Source organism: Salmo trutta, unplaced genomic scaffold (assembly GCF_901001165.1).
Source record: "Salmo trutta unplaced genomic scaffold, fSalTru1.1, whole genome shotgun sequence".
Lineage (NCBI taxonomy): Eukaryota > Metazoa > Chordata > Actinopteri > Salmoniformes > Salmonidae > Salmo > Salmo trutta.
The window spans coordinates 289726-308068 of record NW_021822718.1 but is presented as its reverse complement, the minus strand read 5'-3'; the positions used below and the strand labels follow the sequence as shown (position 1 = coordinate 308068).

Genomic DNA, 18343 nt, shown 5'->3' with positions numbered 1-18343 from the left:
CCTCCTCTCCTCCCTCTCCCTCTCCTCTCCTCCCTCTCTCTCCTCCTCTCCTCTCCCTCTCCTCCCTCTCCTCTCCTCATGTTGTATCCAGGTATCCAGGCCTACTGCTTGTCCCATGTGACACAGGAGGAGAGTGCTGGCTAGAAGCCAGTCTGGAGGCCGCCATGTTGCTCTGGATGCCAGGGACAGATCACATGTCGAGGGTCCTACTGTCTGGTGAATGAATAAATCACATGGTCTGGTTAGGAACTGATGTAGGACCAGGACCCCCATTCACATAGTGTCTCAGAGTAGTACTGCTGATGTAGGACCCCCATTCACATAGTGTCTCAGAGTAGTACTGCTGATGTAGGACCCCCATTCACATAGTGTCTCAGAGTAGTACTGCTGATGTAGGACCCCCATTCACATAGTGTCTCAGAGTAGTACTGCTGATGTAGGACCCCCATTCACATAGTGTCTCAGAGTAGTACTGCTGATGTAGGACCCCCATTCACATAGTGTCTCAGAGTAGTACTGCTGATGTAGGACCCCCATTCACATAGTGTCTCAGAGTAGTACTGCTGATCAGGACCCCCATTCACATAGTGTCTCAGAGTAGTACTGCTGATGTAGGACCCCCATTCACATAGTGTCTCAGAGTAGTACTGCTGATCAGGACCCCCATTCACATAGTGTCTCAGAGTAGTACTGCTGATGTAGGACCCCCATTCACATAGTGTCTCAGAGTAGTACTGCTGATCAGGACCCCCATTCACATAGTGTCTCAGAGTAGTACTGCTGATGTAGGACCAGAACCCCCATTCACAAAGTGTACTGTTACTGAGACTGTGAATATGGGACCTGATCCAGTTCTGTTACTCTGAGACCTGTTTGTGAATATGGGACCTGATCCAGTTCTGTTACTGAGACTGTGAATATGGGACCTGATCCAGTTCTGTTACTCTGAGACCTGTTTGTGAATATGGGACCTGATCCAGTTCTGTTACTCTGAGACTGTGAATATGGGACCTGATCCAGTTCTGTTACTCTGAGACTGTTTGTGAATATGGGACCTGATCCAGTTCTGTTACTCTGAGACTGTTTGTGAATATGGGACCTGATCCAGTTCTGTTACTCTGAGACCTGTTTGTGAATATGGGACCTGATCCAGTTCTGTTACTCTGAGACCTGTTTGTGAATATGGGACCTGATCCAGTTCTGTTACTCTGAGACTGTTTGTGAATATGGGACCTGATCCAGTTCTGTTACTCTGAGACCTGTTTCTGAATATGTGTACAGTTCTGTAGTATCACAACTCTGACCTTTTTTATAAATTGATAGTTCACCTGAAAATGTTTATTTTGTTTTCCTTACCCTGTAAGCAGTCTTGGGACAAAGAAAGACTAAATTGTAATTTAATTAAAAATAAAATAAAAAAACACGGTAATCCATGCTTTTGTTTTTGTTTTAACTGGACTCCGTCTCCAAATAATACATGTTTTTGTTGTTGTTGTCCGAAACCCTGCAAGTCAATGTCCCCCTCATGTCCTGGATGAACTCTCCCATCAAGCCTTTACACTGGTGGGGATTGGCCTTTATGGACGTTAGGGGTTAGGGGTCAGGGTTAGGGGTCGGGGTTAGGGGTCGGGGTTAGGGGTCGGGGTTAGGGGTCAGGGTTAGGGGTCAGGGTTAGGGGACAGGGTTAGGGGTTAGGGGACAGGGTTAGGGTCAGGGGTTAGGGGACAGGGTTAGGGGTTAGGGTTAGAGGTCAGGGGTTAGGGACAGGGTTAGGGGTCAGGGTTAAACTGGAAGCTTTCTTACAGAATAAATGTGGAATGAACATAGTGGACATTTAAAATAAAAAGAACCGTTTGGATATTATGGGAACAGTTTGGAGATTATGGGAACAGTTTGGATATTATGGGAACAGTTTGGATATTATGGGAACAGTTTGGAGATTATGGGAACAGTTTGGAGGTTATGGGAACAGTTTGGATATTATGGGAACCGTTTGGATATTATGGGAACCGTTTGGATATTATGGGAACTGTTTGGATATTATGGGATCCGTTTGGATATTATGGGAACAGTTTGGATATTATGGGAACAGTTTGGAGATTATGGGGACAGTTTGGATATTATGGGAACAGTTTGGAGATTATGGGAACAGTTTGGATACTATGGGAACAGTTTTGATATTATGGGAACAGTTTGGAGATTATGGGAACAGTTTGGATATTATGGGAACAGTTTGGAGGTTATGGGAACAGTTTGGAGATTATGGGAACAGTTTTGATATTATGGGAACAGTTTGGAGATTATGGGAACAGTTTGGAGGTTATGGGAACAGTTTGGATATTATGGGAACCGTTTGGAGATTATGGGAACAGTTTGGAGGTTATGGGAACAGTTTGGTTATGGGGACAGTTTGGAGATTATGGGAACAGTTTGGATATTATGGGAACAGTTTGGATATTATGGGAACAGTTTGGAGATTATGGGAACAGTTTGGAGATTATGGGAACAGTTTGGATATTATGGGAACCGTTTGGAGATTATGGGAACAGTTTGGATATTATGGGAACAGTATGGGTACGGTTTGGATATTATGGGACCAGTTTGGAGGTTATGGGAACAGTTTGGATATTATGGGAACAGTTTGGATATTATGGGAACAGTTTGGATATTATGGGAATAGTTTGGATATTATGGGAACAGTTTGGAGGTTATGGGAACAGTATGGGGACGGTTTGGATATTATGGGAACAGTATGGGGACAGTTTGGATATTATGGGAACAGTTTGGAGGTTATGGGAACAGTGGGAACATTTTTTGATATTATGGTAACAGTTTGGAGACGGTTTCGATATTATGGGAACAGTTTGGAGATTATGGGAACAGTTTGGAGATTATGGGGAAATGATTAGACCAAAGGTGAGGACACAACAGTTCACCTGTAACACAAGACTGAATCCAAACATTGTTGACAACGAAATCTGAAGAAAAAAAAATACTCTGGAAACATTCAGTAACAATAATATGAATATTCCTGGGAAATGTTGGGGTCGGTGAAACATAAAACCAAATGACAAGGGTTTGAGTGAGAGGACTAACTGGTGGCTCCCAATTGGCCACACACCTCTCTTAATAAATGTGCACGTTACTTAAAGTCATTTCAATGTACTTTTATGACTGAAAGAAGTATATTTTTTTAAGGAATTTTTTGTTTTTGTTTTGTTGAGCTCTCCTAGCTGTGCCGTTGAGGAACTAGAGCAAGCAGACTGGGGACGGTTCTGTTTGTAACAGCCCTGCATCTCCGCCAATCACACAATTACTGTTGTTTTACGCAATCCCAAAAACGGACCATTTTATAAATCGCAATATTGGGCATGATTTGAAAGCATTTTTATTTTTTTATTTAACATTTATTTAAATAGGGAAGTTGGTTAAGAACAAATTCTTATTTTTACAATGACGGGCCTACCCCCCCCGGGGCCAAACCCGGACGACGCTGGGGGCGATTATGCGCCGCCCTACGGGACTCCCAATCACGACCGGATGGGTCTGATTTTTAGTGTTTAGGATTCCACAAAGCGATTCAGAGAAGCAGATGGATAATTCTGGGTAGAACGGAGTCAAAGACGACAAAATGTTCTTCACAAAACAACAAAAGATGTGTTTATTGTGATCAGAACAAACCCCCGGGGGTGTGACTCCGTGTCGTCTGTTCGTTGTACATCAAACATCGCGATTATAAAACGCTGACGCTGTTTTTTTTAATGACAGAGGAGTTTTATGATATTGGAATGTGCACATTTGGACTCGGACGTTTGTCTTTTGTTTTGTTTGCTTGAGATGACATCATCGCGGTATTGATTTTAAAACTCTCGAGCGTCTCATCTTTCAAAATGCATCGAGTCCTCGTAGTTTTTAGAGCATTTTTACCTCGAGTCGGGTAACAAAATTGGACAAAAAAGTGGCCCAATTAGTGGTGTGGATGGGGGGCAATCTGGGCCACGTTCAGTAGGTTACTGGTAATGTTACCAGGGCCACGTTCAGTAGGTTACTGGTAATGTTACCAGGGCTACGTTCAGTAGGTTACTGGTAATGTTACCAGGGCTACGTTCAGTAGGTTACTGGTAATGTTACCAGGGCTACGTTCAGTAGGTTACTGGTAATGTTACCAGGCAGGGCTACGTTCAGTAGGTTACTGGTAATGTTACCGGGGCTACGTTCAGTAGGTTACTGGTAATGTTACCAGGGCTACGTTCAGTAGGTTACTGGTAATGTTACCGGGGCTACGTTCAGTAGGTTACTGGTAATGTTACCAGGCAGGGCTACGTTCAGTAGGTTACTGGTAATGTTACCGGGGCTACGTTCAGTAGGTTACTGGTAATGTTACCGGGGCTACGTTCAGTAGGTTACTGGTAATGTTACCAGGCAGGGCTACGTTCAGTAGGTTACTGGTAATGTTACCAAGGCTACGTTCAGTAGGTTACTGGTAATGTTACCAGGCAGGGCTACGTTCAGTAGGTTACTGGTAATGTTACCAGGCAGGGCTACGTTCAGTAGGTTACTGGTAATGTTACCAGGGCCACGTTCAGTAGGTTACTGGTAATGTTACCAGGGCTACGTTCAGTAGGTTACTGGTAATGTTACCAGGGCTACGTTCAGTAGGTTACTGGTAATGTTACCAGGGCTACGTTCAGTAGGTTACTGGTAATGTTACCAGGGCTACGTTCAGTAGGTTACTGGTAATGTTACCAGGCAGGGCTACGTTCAGTAGGTTACTGGTAATGTTACCAGGGCCACGTTCAGTAGGTTACTGGTAATGTTACCGGGGCTACGTTCAGTAGGTTACTGGTAATGTTACCGGGGCTACGTTCAGTAGGTTACTGGTAATGTTACCGGGGCTACGTTCAGTAGGTTACTGGTAATGTTACCGGGGCTACGTTCAGTAGGTTACTGGTAATGTTACCAGGCAGGGCTACGTTCAGTAGGTTACTGGTAATGTTACCGGGGCTACGTTCAGTAGGTTACTGGTAATGTTACCGGGGCCACGTTCAGCGGATGTTTTATTATCCTATGAAGATAAACGTCAGGTTGTCTTGGTAACAGCTACTGTCAAATCGTCATTTGAGTTTCTTAAGAAAGTGTGTGTGTGTGTGTGTGTGTGTGAGAGCGCACGTGTGTGTGTGTGTGTGTGTGTGTGTGTGAGAGAGCGTGTGTGTATGTGTGTGTGAGAGAGCGCACGTGTGTGTGTGTGTGTGTGTGTGTGTGAGAGCGCACGTGGTGGTGTGTGTGTGTGTGTGTGTGTGTGTGTGTGTGTGTGTGTGTGTGTGTGGTGTGTGTGTGTGTGTGTGTGTGTGTGTGGTGTGTGTGTGTGTGTGATTGGGGTAATACTACTATTCCACTGTATTAAAATAGTGAAGTGAAATCAGAAGTAGCTCAGAAAGAGACATATTTCCAGAACCCCGCTGAGGACAACAGACAACCGCAAGTTAAACCGTGGCAAGGCTGTGTCATCACACACATCGAAGACAGAAAACAACAACATCCAAACAATGGCCTGTTGTATTGTGGATTTTACTGTACAGGAAATCAGGAAACCAGCACATGGATCTCCATCAACAAACAACGGCCTGTTGTATTGTGGAGGAAACCAGCATGTGGAACTCCATCAACAAGATCAACATCACCACTGTGCTACTGCAGACATCACAACGATATGGACGCTCAGTTAGGAGACACAACGATATGGACGCTCAGTTAGGAGACATCACAACGATATGGACACTCAGTTAGGAGACACAACGATATGGACGCTCAGTTAGGAGACATCACAACGATATGGACACTCAGTTAGGAGACACAACGATATGGACACTCAGTTAGGAGACACAACGATATGGACACTCAGTTAGGAGACATCACAACGATATGGACGCTCAGTTAGTAGACATAATGATATGGACACTCAGTTAGTAGACAACGAAATGGACGCTCAGTTAGGAGACAACGATATGGACACTCAGTTAGGAGACACAACGATATGGACGCTCAGTTAGGAGACATCACAACGATATGGACGCTCAGTTAGTAGACATAATGATATGGACACTCAGTTAGTAGACAACGATATGGACGCTCAGTTAGGAGACACAACGATATGGACGCTCAGTTAGGAGACACAACGATATGGACGCTCAGTTAGGAGACATAACGATATGGACGCTCAGTTAGTAGACATCACAACGATATGGACGCTCAGTTAGGAGACACAACGATATGGACGCTCAGTTAGGAGACACAACGATATGGACGCTCAGTTAGGAGACACAACGATATGGACACTCAGTTAGTAGACAACGATATGGACGCTCAGTTAGGAGACATAACGATATGGACGCTCAGTTAGTAGACAATGACATGGCCATTCAGTTAGTAGACATAATGATATGGCCATTCAGTTAGTAGACATAATGATATGGTCATTCAGTTAGTAGACATAATGATATGGTCATTCAGTTAGTAGACATCATAATGATATGGCCATTCAGTTAGTAGACATCATAATGATATGGTCATTCAGTAGTAGACATAATGATATGGTCATTCAGTAGTAGACATAATGATATGGCCATTCAGTAGTAGACATCATAATGATATGGTCATTCAGTAGTAGACATCATAATGATATGGTCATTCAGTAGTAGACATAATGATATGGCCATTCAGTTAGTAGACATAATGATATGGTCATTCAGTTAGTAGACATAATGATATGGTCATTCAGTTAGTAGACATCATAATGATATGGCCATTCAGTTAGTAGACATAATGATATGGTCATTCAGTTAGTAGACATAATGATATGGTCATTCAGTTAGTAGACATAACGATATGGCCATTCAGTTAGTAGACATAATGATATGGTCATTCAGTAGTAGACATCATAATGATATGGCCATTCAGTTAGTAGACATCATAATGATATGGTCATTCAGTTAGTAGACATCATAATGATATGGTCATTCAGTTAGTAGACATCATAATGATATGGTCATTCAGTTAGTAGACATCATAATGATATGGTCACTCAGTTAGTAGACATAATGATATGGCCATTCAGTTAGTAGACATAATGATGATATGGTCATTCAGTTAGTAGACATCATAATGATATGGCCATTCAGTTAGTAGACATCATAATGATATGGTCATTCAGTAGTAGACATCATAATGATATGGTCATTCAGTAGTAGACATAATGATATGGTCATTCAGTAGTAGACATAATGATATGGTCATTCAGTAGTAGACATAATGATATGGCCATTGAGTTAGTAGACATAATGATATGGTCATTCAGTTAGTAGACATCATAATGATATGGTCATTCAGTTAGTAGACATCATAATGATATGGTCATTCAGTTAGTAGACATCATAATGATATGGTCATTCAGTTAGTAGACATAATGATATGGCCATTCAGTTAGTAGACATAATGATGATATGGTCATTCAGTTATAGACATCATAATGATATGGCCATTCATTAGTAGACATCATAATGATATGGCATTCAGTAGTAGACATCATAATGATATGGTCATTCAGTAGTAGACATAATGATATGGTCATTCAGTAGTAGACATAATGATATGGTCATTCAGTAGTAGACATAATGATATGGCCATTCAGTTAGTAGACATAATGATATGGTCATTCAGTTAGTAGACATAATGATATGGTCATTCAGTTAGTAGACATCATAATGATATGGTCATTCAGTAGTAGACATCATAATGATATGGTCATTCAGTAGTAGACATCATAATGATATGGTCATTCAGTAGTAGACATAATGATATGGTCATTCAGTTAGTAGACATCATAATGATATGGTCATTCAGTAGTAGACATCATAATGATATGGTCATTCAGTTAGTAGACATAATGATATGGCCATTCAGTTAGTAGACATAATGATATGGTCATTCAGTTAGTAGACATAATGATATGGCCATTCAGTTAGTAGACATAATGATATGGTCATTCAGTTAGTAGACATCATAATGATATGGTCATTCAGTTAGTAGACATCATAATGATATGGTCATTCAGTTAGTAGACATAATGATATGGTCATTCAGTTAGTAGACATCATAATGATATGGTCATTCAGTTAGTAGACATCATAATGATATGGTCATTCAGTTAGTAGACATAATGATATGGTCATTCAGTTAGTAGACATCATAATGATATGGTCATTCAGTTAGTAGACATCATAATGATATGGTCATTCAGTTAGTAGACATAATGATATGGCCATTCAGTAAGTAGACATATTGATATGGTCATTCAGTTAGTAGACACTTATCCACAGAGAATCAGTCATCTCTCTGCGATCTACAGGAAGGCAGGTGTGTTTATACAGGCAGCTCATATAACAACACTGTTACGCTTTGACTATGTTTAGTTTGGTATTTGAGTCAAAGCTGCTGTTTGGTATTTGAGTCCGATGAAATTTAAAGACCGGAGAGGTGTGTGGGGGACCGTGCTGGGAAAATTACCCGATTGACCGGAGGGGTGTGTGGGGGACCGTGCTGGGGAAATTACCCGATTGACCGGAGGGGTGTGTGGGGGACAGTGCTGGGAAATTACCCGATTGACCGGAGGGGTGTGTGTGGGACAGTGCTGGGAAAATTACCCGATTGACCGGAGGGGTGTGTGGGGGACAGTGCTGGGAAAATTACCCGATTGTCGTACTTGAGTAAAAGTAAAGATACCTTAATAGAAAATGACTGTAACCGAACCTGTTTCTACTGTGTCATTAGGACCTGTAACTGAACCTGTTTCTACTGTGTCATTAGGACCTGTAACTGAACCTGTTTTCTACTGTGTTATTAGGAACCTGTAACTGAACCTGTTTCTACTGTGTTATTAGGAACCTGTAACTGAACCTGTTTCTACTGTGTTATTAGGACCTGTAACTGAACCTGTTTCTACTGTGTTATTAGGGCCTGTAACTGAACCTGTTTCTGTTTCTACTGTGTTATTAGGACCTGTAACTGAACCTGTTTCTACTGTGTTATTAGGACCTGTAACTGAACCTGTTTATACTGTGTTATTAGGACCTGTAACTGAACCGGTTTCTGTTTCTACTGTGTTATTAGGACCTGTAAACTGAACCTGTTTCTACGGTGTTATTAGGACCTGTAACTGAACCTGTTTTCTACTGTGTTTATTAGGACCTGTACTGAACCTGTTTCTACTGTGTTATTAGGACCTGTAACTGAACCTGTTTCTACTGTGTTATTAAGACCTGTAACTGAACCTGTTTCTGTTTCTACTGTGTTATTAGGACCTGTAACTGAACCTGTTTCTACTGTGTTATTAGGACCTGTAACTGAACCTGTTTCTACTGTGTTATTAGGGCCTGTAACTGAACCTGTTTCTGTTTCTACTGTGTTATTAGGACCTGTAACTGAACCTGTTTCTACTGTGTTATTAGGACCTGTAACTGAACCTGTTTCTACTGTGTTATTAGGCCTGTAACTGAACCTGTTCTACTGTGTTATTAGGACCTGTAACTGAACCTGTTTCTACTGTGTTATTAGGACCTGTAACTGAACCTGTTTCTACTGTGTTATTAGGACCTGTAACTGAACCTGTTTCTACTGTGTTATTAAGACCTGTAACTGAACCTGTTTCTGTTTCTACTGTGTTATTAGGACCTGTAACTGAACCTGTTTCTACTGTGTTATTAGGACCTGTAACTGAACCTGTTTCTACTGTGTTATTAGGGCCTGTAACTGAACCTGTTTCTGTTTCTACTGTGTTATTAGGACCTGTAACTGAACCTGTTTTCTACTGTGTTATTAGGACCTGTAACTGAACCTGTTTCTACTGTGTTATTAGGACCTGTAACTGAACCGGTTTCTGTTTCTACTGTGTTATTAGGACCTGTAACTGAACCTGTTTCTACTGTGTTATTAGGACCTGTAACTGAACCTGTTTCTACTGTGTTATTAGGACCTGTGACTGAACCTGTTTCTACTGTGTTATTAGGGCCTGAACTGAACCTGTTTTCTGTTTCTACTGTGTTATTAGGACCTGTAACTGAACCTGTTTCTACTGTGTTATTAGGACCTGTAACTGAAACCTGTTTCTACTGTGTTATTTAGGACCTGTAACTGAACCGGTTTCTGTTTCTACTGTGTTATTAGGGACCTGTAACTGAACCTGTTTCTACTGTGTTATTAGGACCTGTAACTGAACCTGTTTCTACTGTGTTATTAGGACCTGTAACTGAACCTGTTTCTACTGTGTTATTAGGACCTGTAACTGAACCTGTTTCTACTGGGTTATTAAGACCTGTACTGAACCTGTTTCTGTGTCTCCTACTGTGTAATTAGGACCTGTAACTGAACCTGTTTTTCTACTGTGGTATTAGGACCTGTAACTGAACCTGTTTCTACTGTGTCATTAGGACCTGTAACTGAACCTGTTTCTACTGTGTTCTTAGGACCTGTAACTGAACCTGTTTCACTGTGTTATTAGGACCTGTAACTGAACCTGTTTCTACTGTGTTCATTAGGACCTGTAACTGAACCTGTTTCTACTTGTGTTATTAGGACCTGGAACTGAACCTGTTTCTATTGTTTTATTACTGTGTTATTAGGGAAACTGTATGAACCTGTTTCTACTGTGTGTAATTAGGCCTGTAACTGAACCTGTTTCTACTGTGTTATTAGGACCTGTAACTGAACCTGTTTCTGTTTACTGTGTTTATTAGGGCCTGTAACTGAACCTGTTTCTACTGTGTTATTAGGACCTGTAACTGAACCTGTTTCTACTGTGTTATTAGGACCTGTAACTGAACCTGTTTCTACTGTGTTATTAGGACCTGTAACTGAACCTGTTTCTGTTTCTACTGTGTTATTAGGACCTGTAACTGAACCTGTTTCTACTGTGTTATTAGGGACTGTATCTGAACCTGTTTCTACTGTGTTATTAGGACCTGTAACTGAACCTGTTTCTACTGTGTTATTAGGACCTGTAACTGAACCTGTTTCTACTGTGTTATTAGGACCTGTAACTGAACCTGTTTCTACTGTGTTATTAGGACCTGTAACTGAACCTGTTTCTACTGTGTTATTAGGACCTGTATCTGAACCTGTTTCTACTGTGTTATTAGGACCTGTAACTGAACCTGTTTCTACTGTGTTATTAGGACCTGTAACTGAACCTGTTTCTACTGTGTTATTAGGACGTGTAACTGAACCTGTTTCTACTGTGTCATTAGGACCTGTAACTGAACCTATTTCTACTGTGTTATTAGGGCCTGTAACTGAACCTGTTTCTACTGTGTTATTAGGACCTGTAACTGAACCTGTTTCTACTGTGTTATTAGGGCCTGTAACTGAACCTGTTTCTACTGTGTTATTAGGACCTGTAACTGAACTTGTTTCTGTTTCTACTGTGTTATTAGGACCTGTAACTGAACCTGTTTCTACTGTGTTATTAGGACCTGTAACTGAACCTGTTTCTACTGTGTTATTAGGACCTGTAACTGAACCTGTTTCTACTGTGTTATTAGGACCTGTAACTGAACCTGTTTCTGTTCTACTGTGTTATTAGGACCTGTAACTGAACCTGTTTCTACTGTGTTTATTAGGACCTGTAACTGAACCTGTTTCTACTGTGTCATTAGGACCTGTAACTGAACCTGTTTCTGTTCTACTGTGTTATTAGGACCTGTAACTGAACCTGTTTCTACTGTGTCATTAGGACCTGTAACTGAACCTGTTTCTACTGTGTCATTAGGCCTGTAACTGAACCTGTTTCTACTGTGTTATAGACCTGTAACTGAACCTGTTCTACTGTGTTATTAGGACCTGTAACTGAACCTGTTTCTACTGTGTTATTAGGGCCTGTATCTGAACCTGTTCTACTGTGTTATTAGGACCTGTAACTGAACCTGTTTCTACTGTGTCATTAGGACCTGTAACTGAACCTGTTTCTACTGGTCATTAGGACCTGTAACTGAACTGTTTCTACTGTGTTATTAGGACCTGTAACTGAACCTGTTTTCTGTTCTACTGTGTTATTAGGACCTGTAACTGAACCTGTTTCTACTGTGTTATTAGGACCGTAATCTGAACCTGTTTCTACTGTGTATTAGGACCTGTAACTGAACCTGTTTCTCGTGTTCATTAGGACCTGTAAACTGAACCTGTTTCTACGTGTATTAGGGCCTGTAACCTGAACCTGTTTCTACTGTGTTATTAGGACCTGTAACTGAACCTGTTCTGTTTCTACTTGTGTCATCTAGGGACCTGTAACTGAACCTGTTTCTACTGTGTTATTAGGACCTGTAACTGAACCTGTTTCTACTGTGTTATTAGGGCCTGTAACTGAACCTGTTTCTACTATGTTATTAGGACCTGTAACTGAACCTGTTTCTACTGTGTCATTAGGGCCTGTAACTGAACCTGTTTCTACTGTGTTATTAGGACCTGTAACTGAACCTGTTTCTACTGTGTCATTAGGACCTGTAACTGAACCTGTTTCTACTGTGTTATTAGGACATATAACTGAACCTGTTTCTGTTTCTACTGTGTTATTAGGACCTGTAACTGAACCTGTTTCTACTGTGTCATTAGGACCTGTAACTGAACCTGTTTCTACTGTGTTATTAGGGCCTGTAACTGAACCTGTTTCTACTGTGTTATTAGGACCTGTAACTGAACCTGTTTCTACTGTGTTATTAGGACCTGTAACTGAACCTGTTTCTACTGTGTTATTAGGACCTGTAACTGAACCTGTTTCTGTTTCTACTGTGTTATTAGGACCTGGAACTGAACCTGTTTCTACTGTGTTATTAGGACCTGTAACTGAACCTGTTTCTGTTACTACTGTGTTATTAGGACCTGGAACTGAACCTGTTTCTACTGTGTTATTAGGACCTGTAACTGAACCTGTTTCTGTTTCTACTGTGTTATTAGGACCTGTAACTGAACCTGTTTCTATTGTGTCATTAGGACCTGTAACTGAACCTGTTTCTACTGTGTTATTAGGGCCTGTAACTGAACCTGTTTCTACTGTGTTATTAGGACCTGTAACTGAACCTGTTTATACTGTGTTATTAGGACCTGTAACTGAACCTGTTTCTACTGTGTTATTAGGACCTGTAACTGAACCTGTTTCTACTGTGTTATTAGCACCTGTAACTGAACCTGTTTCTGTTTCTACTGTGTTATTAGGACCTGTAACTGAACCTGTTTCTACTGTGTCATTAGGACCTGTAACTGAACCTGTTTCTGTTTCTACTGTGTTATTAGGACCTGTAACTGAACCTGTTTCTACTGTGTCATTAGGACCTGTAACTGAACCTGTTTCTACTGTGTCATTAGGGCCTGTAACTGAACCTGTTTCTACTGTGTTATTAGGACCTGTAACTGAACCTGTTTCTACTGTGTTATTAGGGCCTGTATCTGAACCTGTTTCTACTGTGTTATTAGGACCTGTAACTGAACCTGTTTCTACTGTGTCATTAGGACCTGTAACTGAACCTGTTTCTTCTGTGTCATTAGGACCTGTAACTGAACCTGTTTCTACTGTGTCATTAGGACCTGTAACTGAACCTGTTTCTACTGTGTCATTAGGACCTGTAACTGAACCTGTTTCTACTGTGTTATTAGGGCCTGTAACTGAACCTGTTTCTGTTTCTACTGTGTTATTAGGACCTGTAACTGAACCTGTTTCTGTTTCTACTGTGTTATTAGGACCTGTAACTGAACCTGTGTCTACTGTGTTATTAGCACCTGTAACTGAACCTGTTTCTGTTTCTACTGTGTTATTAGGACCTGTAACTGAACCTGTTTCTACTGTGTCATTAGGACCTGTAACTGAACCTGTTTCTGTTTCTACTGTGTTATTAGGACCTGTAACTGAACCTGTTTCTGTTTCTACTGTGTTATTAGGACCTGTAACTGAACCTGTTTCTACTGTGTCATTAGGACCTGTAACTGAACCTGTTTCTACTGTGTCATTAGGGCCTGTAACTGAACCTGTTTCTACTGTGTTATTAGGACCTGTAACTGAACCTGTTTCTACTGTGTTATTAGGGCCTGTATCTGAACCTGTTTCTACTGTGTTATTAGGACCTGTAACTGAACCTGTTTCTACTGTGTCATTAGGACCTGTAACTGAACCTGTTTCTACTGTGTCATTAGGACCTGTAACTGAACCTGTTTCTACTGTGTCATTAGGACCTGTAACTGAACCTGTTTCTACTGTGTCATTAGGACCTGTAACTGAACCTGTTTCTACTGTGTTATTAGGGCCTGTAACTGAACCTGTTTCTGTTTCTACTGTGTTATTAGGACCTGTAACTGAACCTGTTTCTACTGTGTTATTAGGGCCTGTAACTGAACCTGTTTCTACTGTGTTATTAGGACCTGTAACTGAACCTGTTTCTGTTTCTACTGTGTCATTAGGACCTGTAACGGAACCTGTTTCTACTGTGTTATTAGGACCTGTAACTGAACCTGTTTCTACTGTGACATTAGGTCCTGTAACTGAACCTGTTTCTACTGTGTCATTAGGACCTGTAACTGAACCTGTTTCTACTGTGTTATTAGGACATGTAACTGAACCTGTTTCTGTTTCTACTGTGTTATTAGGACCTGTAACTGAACCTGTTTCTACTGTGTTATTAGGACCTGTAACTGAACCTGTTTCTACTGTGTTATTAGGGCCTGTAACTGAACCTGTTTCTACTGTGTTATTAGGACCTGTAACTGAACCTGTTTCTACTGTGTTATTAGGACCTGTAACTGAACCTGTTTCTACTGTGTTATTAGGACCTGTAACTGAACCTGTTTCTACTGTGTTATTAGGACCTGTAACTGAACCTGTTTCTGTTTCTACTGTGTCATTAGGACCTGTAACTGAACCTGTTTCTACTGTGTCATTAGGACCTGTAACTGAACCTGTTTCTGTTTCTACTGTGTCATTAGGACCTGTAACTGAACCTGTTTCTACTGTGTCATTAGGGCCTGTAACTGAACCTGTTTCTACTGTGTTATTAGGACCTGTAACTGAACCTGTTTCTACTGTGTTATTAGGACCTGTAACTGAACCTGTTTCTACTGTGTCATTAGGGCCTGTAACTGAACCTGTTTCTACTGTGTCATTAGGACCTGTAACTGAACCTGTTTCTGTTTCTACTGTGTCATTAGGACCTGTAACTGAACCTGTTTCTACTGTGTTATTAGGACCTGTAACTGAACCTGTTTCTGTTTCTACTGTGTTATTAGGACCTGTAACTGAACCTGTTTCTGTTTCTACTGTGTCATTAGGACCTGTAACTGAACCTGTTTCTACTGTGTCATTAGGACCTGTAACTGAACCTGTTTCTACTGTGTTATTAGGACCTGTAACTGAACCTGTTTCTACTGTGTTATTAGGACCTGTAACTGAACCTGTTTCTACTGTGTCATTAGGACCTGTAACTGAACCTGTTTCTGCTGTGTTATTAGGACCTGTAACTGAACCTGTTTCTACTGTGTTATTAGGACCTGTAACTGAACCTGTTTCTACTGTGTTATTAGGACCTGTAACTGAACCTGTTTCTACTGTGTTATTAGGACCTGTGACTGAACCTGTTTCTACTGTGTCATTAGGACCTGTAACTGAACCTGTTTCTACTGTGTCATTAGGGCCTGTAACTGAACCTGTTTCTACTGTGTCATTAGGGCCTGTAACTGAACCTGTTTCTACTGTGTTATTAGGACCTGTAACTGAACCTGTTTCTGTTTCTACTGTGTTATTAGGGCCTGTAACTAAACCTGTTTCTGTTTCTACTGTGTTATTAGGACCTGTAACTGAACCTGTTTCTACTGTGTTATTAGGACCTGTAACTGAACCTGTTTCTGTTTCTACTGTGTTATTAGGACCTGTAACTGAACCTGTTTCTACTGTGTTATTAGGACCTGTAACTGAACCTGTTTCTACTGTGTTATTAGGGCCTGTAACTGAACCTGTTTCTACTGTGTTATTAGGGCCTGTAACTGAACCTGTTTCTGTTTCTACTGTGTTATTAGGACCTGTAACTGAACCTGTTTCTACTGTGTTATTAGGACCTGTAACTGAACCTGTTTCTACTGTGTTATTAGGACCTGTAACTGAACCTGTTTCTACTGTGTTATTAGGACCTGTAACTGAACCTGTTTCTACTGTGTTATTAGGACCTGTAACTGAACCTGTTTCTACTGTGTTATTAGGACCTGTAACTGAACCTGTTTCTACTGTGTTATTAGGACCTGTAACTGAACCTGTTTCTACTGTGTCATTAGGACCTGTAACTGAACCTGTTTCTACTGTGTAGGACCTGTAACTGAACCTGTTTCTACTGTGTTATTAGGACCTGTAACTGAACCTGTTTCTACTGTGTCATTAGGACCTGCCTATTGAACAGGAGACTAATGTAGGCTTATTGAACAGGAGACTAATGTAGGCTTATTGAACAGGAGACTAATGTAGGCCTATTGAACAGGAGACTAATGTAGGCTTATTGAACAGGAGACTAATGTAGGCTTATTGGACAGGAGACTAATGTAGGCTTATTGAACAGGAGACTAATGTAGGCCTATTGAACAGAGACTAATGTAGGCCTGTTGAACAGGAGACTAATATAGGCCTATTGAACAGGAGATGAATGTAGGCTTATTGAACAGGAGACTAATGTAGGCCTATTGAACAGAGACTAATGTAGGCCTATTGAACAGGAGACTAATGTAGGCTTATTGAACAGGAGACTAATGTAGGCTTATTGAACAGGAGACTAATGTAGGCCTATTAAACAGGAGACTAATGTAGGCCTATTGAACAGGAGACTAATGTAGGCTTATTGAACAGGAGACTAATGTAGGCTTATTGAACAGGAGACTAATGTAGGCCTATTGAACAGGAGACTAATGTAGGCCTATTGAACAGGAGACTAATGTAGGCTTATTAAACAGGAGACTAATGTAGGCCTATTGAACAGGAGACGAATGTAGGCTTATTGAACAGGATGCTTCTGTGAAAATTCACTGTTCTATTAGGCTGCTTTGCCCTTGAACAATTTATTAAACTGAACAATGCCATTTTTCCTTGAGCATTTAGTCCTAATCATTTGAAAAAGGTTTTTGAACAGTAGCCTCGTTTTGCTGAAACATTTACATTTTACATTTTAGTCATTTAGCAGACGCTCTTATCCAGAGAGACTTACACTAGTGAATGCATCCATTTCATACATGTTTTTGTTTTTCTGTGCTGGCCCCCCGTGGAAACCGAACCCACAACCCTGGTGTTGCACACACCATGCTCTACCAACTGAGGTACAGGAAACCAAACAAAGTGTGAAATTATAGGCCCTAAATGGCCCTCTTGTAGGCCGACTGCCTATGTGGGTTAATAGCATATGAATTAACTTTGTTTTTTTTTATATATATATAATGAAATAAAAATACAAAAAATTAGGCTATAACACAACATAAAGTTTAGGAAATCAATGTTCCCACAGTCTTACTCATCGCTGTTGACTACAGCAGGTTTTACCACTGAACAATAGCCTGTAATCAGTAATTATTCTTAACAAAATACCTTTTTTCGATGGATTCTTGTTTTTTGGGGGGGGGGTTTATTATCTGAACAGTCGCGGAGATTATATTTGTTTATCAATGCAACAAAAAATAAACAAAAAAATAGTCTACTTTGATGAAAAGTTTCTATATCAGATCAAGGAACCAGGTTAAAACACTGCCCAGCATGGCGGCGGAACGAACGATACGTCGTGTTCACATGTTTCAGGTCGTAACGTGTCGGAATATGCCGGAGGGCTTTCGTCCGCGTCGTTTTGTGACGTTCTCTGTTTGAGCTTAGACTACACTTGCGTGGTGTTTTGCGCGTCTGGCGTTCGTTTGATGAAATGATCTCAGTGCCTGGTAACCAAACGGGTAACCAAACTGGTAACCAAACGGGTATTACCACGCTAACTACGATGTCAGAGAAAGGAATGAGGGAGGTGAGGGGGGTGTGGCGGCATTTCTGTGGAGGGAGGGGAGAGAGATAAAGGTATGGTGAACAAAGTGGCATGGATGGTATCTGTTGATGTTGTGTCTACGCATGCGTGTGTATGTGCCTATCAGACTGGTATGGCATATGGCCACAGGGATAGACAGTTTGCTATGGCTGGTACTTTCCTAGCTAGACTGACGCCAAACAAACACCCATTTCCTCTTCCAAAAAAATCAGAGGGAGGGAGAGAAAGAGGTTCCTCAGGTCCAGGAGGCTCCTCTCTTG

General features: G+C 41.0%; 1 long non-coding RNA gene across 1 annotated transcript; it reads right to left on the bottom strand.

Moving 5' to 3' along the window:
* Window positions 1-85: 85 nt before the first annotated feature.
* Window positions 86-1356, bottom strand: LOC115183987 (uncharacterized). Its single transcript, XR_003874151.1, has 3 exons — window positions 1012-1356; window positions 927-971; window positions 86-843 (listed from the first exon to the last, which is right to left on the bottom strand). It is a non-coding gene; the product is annotated as an uncharacterized LOC115183987 (long non-coding RNA).
* Between the last annotated feature and the right edge of the window lie 16987 nt (window positions 1357-18343).